Source organism: Osmia lignaria, unplaced genomic scaffold (assembly GCF_051020975.1).
Source record: "Osmia lignaria lignaria isolate PbOS001 unplaced genomic scaffold, iyOsmLign1 scaffold0030, whole genome shotgun sequence".
NCBI classification, from domain to species: domain Eukaryota; kingdom Metazoa; phylum Arthropoda; class Insecta; order Hymenoptera; family Megachilidae; genus Osmia; species Osmia lignaria.
Window position 1 is genome coordinate 4,615,001 of NW_027478171.1, and position 5,000 is coordinate 4,620,000.

Sequence of the window (5,000 nt, forward strand, 5' to 3'; positions counted from 1 at the left end):
TGCATCTCTGCAACTACTTCTTATAAATTCGATTTAGCCATATTTAACAGTTTTGTTGTTGCTTTTTAACTGAGAGCTTTAGGACACCTCATTTACATAGGATTTCTCTTAGGGCTTAGGATCGACTGACTCGTGTGCAACGGCTGTTCACACGAAACCCTTCTCCACGTCAGTCCTCCAGGGCCTCGCTGGAGTATTTGCTACTACCACCAAGATCTGCACCGACGGCGGCTCCAGGCAGGCTCACGCCCAGACCCTTCTGCGCACACCGCCGCGACCCTCCTACTCGTCAGGGCTTCATGGAGGACCAAATTTTGTCCAGCCCCACTTGCCACTGACGGCGGAGTATAGGCGCGACGCTTCAGCGCCATCCATTTTCAGGGCTAGTTGCTTCGGCAGGTGAGTTGTTACACACTCCTTAGCGGATTCCGACTTCCATGGCCACCGTCCTGCTGTCTTAAGCAACCAACGCCTTTCATGGTATCCCATAAGCGTCGACTTAGGCGCCTTAACTCTGCGTTTGGTTCATCCCACAGCGCCAGTTCTGCTTACCAAAATTGGCCCACTTGGCACTCTGATCCAATAATAAAATCTCATGGCTTCATTTGATGCAAGCAAGCCAGAGATCTCACCCATTTAAAGTTTGAGAATAGGTTGAGGTCGTTTCGGCCCCAAGGCCTCTAATCATTCGCTTTACCAGATGAGACTCGCAATAACGTTCGAGCGAGTGCCAGCTATCCTGAGGGAAACTTCGGAGGGAACCAGCTACTAGATGGTTCGATTAGTCTTTCGCCCCTATACCCAGTTCCGACGATCGATTTGCACGTCAGAATCGCTACGGACCTCCATCAGGGTTTCCCCTGACTTCGTCCTGACCAGGCATAGTTCACCATCTTTCGGGTCCCAACGTGTACGCTCTAGGTGCGCCTCTTCTCGCAATGAGAACGAGACGCCCCGGGAGTGCGAGGCCTAATCGTAACGAGGCCCATCCTCCCTAGGTCGACGCAGAGGACGACATTCACTTTCATTTCGCCTTTAGGTTTATTTATATCCCAATGACTTGCGCACATGTTAGACTCCTTGGTCCGTGTTTCAAGACGGGTCCTGAGAGTACCCAAAGCAATAGCGTCGCCGACCGGTAATTCAAAGCTTGGCCAGTCCAAGGACTCCTCCTGCTAACAGCTGGCCAGACCCGGGGACGGCGCATAGTCCGTACATCCGGGTAATTATAACTGAACCTAGCTTGCGGCGGTCCTGACGCACACACATTCGAAAATGGATTGGTTGCGGCCTGATACCGTCTGAGTACCGTCGCGCAGTCGGCCAGGCAACCGAGGGTCTGTCACGAACACCGTTAAGGTGACGGACAGGCTCCGCCTCGGACCGTAGACCGACACGCAACGGGTCGCGACGTTCTACTAGGGGAGAAGTGCACGACTACCTCGCCGGAACATTCGCCGAAGGTGGTGTGCCCTCGCTAATGGAACCCGAAGGTCCATCCGGGGCATCGCGCACCAACGGGAGCCAGCGTTGTTGACGATGAATCTCCCCATTCGATCTTTTGGGTTTCTCAGGTTTACCCCTGAACGGTTTCACGTACTCTTGAACTCTCTCTTCAAAGTTCTTTTCAACTTTCCCTCACGGTACTTGTTCGCTATCGGTCTCGTGGTCGTATTTAGCCTTAGATGGAGTTTACCACCCACTTAGGGCTGCACTCTCAAGCAACCCGACTCTAAGGAGAGATCCTCCCGAAACGCGTACCGGTCACTACGGGCCTGGCACCCTCTATGGGTAAATGGCCCCATTCAAGATGGACTTGGACGCAATTCGATGTCTCGGGATAAACGGATCCTCCTGAACACTACATTTCCCAGCGGCGGTACCGCGGGATTCAGTGCTGGGCTCATTCCTGTTCGCTCGCCGCTACTAAGGAAATCCTAGTTAGTTTCTTTTCCTCCGCTTAATAATATGCTTAAATTCAGCGGGTAATCTCGCCTACTCTGAGGTCGTCAATTTCTTTGGTTTCATCGAAAGGTGAATAATGATGCTCGATGCAAAAAAAAAAAAAATAAACGAAAAGAAGCAAAAAAGCAAACACGTAGAGAAACTGTGCGTGAATCAACCTTTCGCATATTCAATTTTTCCTCCTCTCTCGTTTCAAAATGTTTGTATTTATCGTTCGATGAAACGAGCACAAGAGGGAAAAAAAAGTTGAGACACGACGTTCCCATAATTTTCGTGTTATTTCCTTTTTGCTTCAAACATTTTGCGGACTGCAGCTTCGTCGTATTGCTTTTATCAATTTTTAACAATTTCAAAGCGAAGACAACTCGCAAGACGATCCATTTCGTCTCGGTTCAATTTTAACGTCCGTCCGTATTATTTTTTGTTCCACAAGAGATTTCGAATAGGTTTCTTTATTTATCATCCCTTCTTTTCGAGCGCCACGGAAGCAAGAGGAAAAGCAAGAGCGAGAGAACATTTCGCGTATACTTCATTTAACAATTTTAACCAACACGCGATGTACTCCACACACCTCTTAGATTTAACAACTGCTTTTCTCTTCTTCTCCCCTTAGCGCAAGGGTAAACCCCATTTGTCTCTTCTTTGGAACGCAACAAAACTTTCGAGGACTGGACGACCGAGCGATGGTCGCGCGGTCTTCGCTTATCTTTAACAAACGAAGTAGTCCGTATGTATTCTAAATGTTGAAGCCTCCTAGAGCTTTAAGCCATGCGAGACATTGAAATGCTGTTTTAACGGGAGCATGCATAATTGCTGCAAACATACTTTTATCACAAGTTCTAGCCACGCCACGGAGGCTTCGAAGTTCCTTCACCATTCGCTTTCCTCTCTTTTGTTACACAGTTTCAGACTACGATCAGGGGTACCGAAACGCTGTATTGATTGTAAACAACCATTTTTATCTTGGAGCGGAGCGTTCCTTTACTCGTTAGATTTGTCTTGTCGCGTGTGTATTCGCTTTTTCGACGCTTTTTAACCATTTAACTTGTTTAGCGAAGCTAAACGCACAGACAGACAAAAAAAAAGGAACAGCATCGCGCGTCAAACAGCGACGACCCATCTGAAGCGATCTTTCATTTATACACCGTTTGTAAACAGAGAGATGTATAAAGCGCGGGGAATCATTCGAAACCCTGGGGCTATTCGAGCTTGCATTTCAGCAAATTATCATCTCAAACATTTCACTCGTTTGCTTTTTCTAAATTTATAGGAGAGCTTCTTTCGTTTATTTTTGACACACCTTTCGTAAATATCGTTTCTGGCAACGTCGGGAGCGTGGATTTCTACAAGTGAACAATCGCGCCGATCCGATAACTTCCAGCAGGATGGAGAATCTTTATAGATTATCTTCCTAGAACTCGGTGCTTTCACGGGCGGTCGTTTATAAATTTTAACGAACGACTCGCGCGCCGTGACGCACTTGCGCTAGTTCGAAGAGATATTTCGAAATTTGTTTCTCTCCTTTAACGGCCTGCATTTAGTGTATCGGTTGCGATTTTCGTCACATCGTTTCCACGACAAACGCCGACGAACTGCCCAACTATCGCTCGTACGTTGCGACTCTTTCTTTGTTTATCGTTCATTCATTCTTTCAATTTCGTTCGATAATCCCGCTCCGAAACGTTCTACTTTCGTTGAACGACGGCGAGATGTTTAGAAAGAAATGAATTACTCTTTTTTCGAGAAGCAAACGCAAGCAGTCTTTTGTTAAGAAAACGACCCTCAGCCAGGCGTGGTCCAGGAATTGTATCCGTGGACCGCAATGTGCGTTCGAAATGTCGATGTTCATGTGTCCTGCAGTTCACACGTTGACGCGCAATTAGCTGCGTTCTTCATCGACCCACGAGCCAAGTGATCCACCGTTCAGGGTAATCGTAAAATTTTGTATTTCAAACTCTTTAGATCTTTAGAGTGTTATTTTCATTATTAACACGCATCACATTCGATACCCACATCACTCTCCCACCCGGCGCGTGCGGGAGAGCGAATTCGGGCGTCGCCAACGTATTTGTTTGTTTGTTTGTTCGATCGTTGACGACACGATCGCGTCCAAGGACGGAAACCGTCGGAGAAACGCCCAGTGGCACGCTCCTCTCGACGGTCGGGCGTAAAGTACATTTAAAAACCTTGAAAAGTACGAACGCACACAAGGAATGCGAGCGCGCGTCCTGTCGCTGAATCGTGGGTTGCGAGATTCGAACAGACACACGGCCGGCGACGATCGGTCTAACTAATGGACACATAGTTTTTCAAAGACTCGCTATCGTCGCTTCTCAGCCGGTCCGTAAACAACACACATCGATCAGGCGGACGCACGAATCTTACCACGGTGCGTGTTTCGTAGATTCCAGGTTACCCGCAAGTACCTCTCTCTCCCTCTCGAAAGAGGAATCTCGATCCGTCCTTTTTGGACAATGGAGAAATCTTTTTATCGCAACACGGATGGCAAAGAAACAACCAAAGCGTAGGAGCGTGGGGACGAGAGCGACGAAAAGAACGTCGCGAAAACAAAGTTTCGACGGTTGCTCGTTCTAATACATCGTAGTTTCAACTCTCTCAGTTTTAACCACTCCTAGACGCTTCGTAAACTTTTAACAATTCTTCGCCTCCGCGAGTTTCATTTCGAATAGAGCGAACGCAACACGGACCAAAAAAACTCCGGTGATGCCAGATCATTTAGCAAAGATCAGACGGCGGGTCATCTGTATTCCTTTTCTCTCTTTTTTATATCTTTCCATTTAACTAGGGTGTCGCAACGACGGGTACATTTATATATTTATATATATTGTATTTCAATTTTAATGATCCTTCACTTTCGGTTTGTAATAATATGATCCTTCTTTCATTTCGATCCTTCATATTGTAGGTTAACCAACAGAAGTTTGTTTTTTTACGACTTGTATTTTTGTGGTTTGTTTGTTTGTTTCTTACGACTTGTTTGTACCCGATCAAGTAGACGACGACCCATAAGTATA

At 47.0% G+C, this 5,000-nt stretch overlaps 1 non-coding gene and 1 pseudogene across 1 annotated transcript; both read right to left on the reverse strand.

Moving 5' to 3' along the window:
• The window catches only part of LOC143306702 (large subunit ribosomal RNA), a 5,269-nt pseudogene extending 3,260 nt beyond the window's left edge, over positions 1-2,009 (reverse strand).
• Positions 2,010-3,741: 1,732 nt separating this feature from the next.
• Positions 3,742-3,896, reverse strand: LOC143306692 (5.8S ribosomal RNA). Its single transcript, XR_013064040.1, has one exon. It is a non-coding gene; the product is annotated as a 5.8S ribosomal RNA (ribosomal RNA).
• Positions 3,897-5,000: the final 1,104 nt, after the last annotated feature.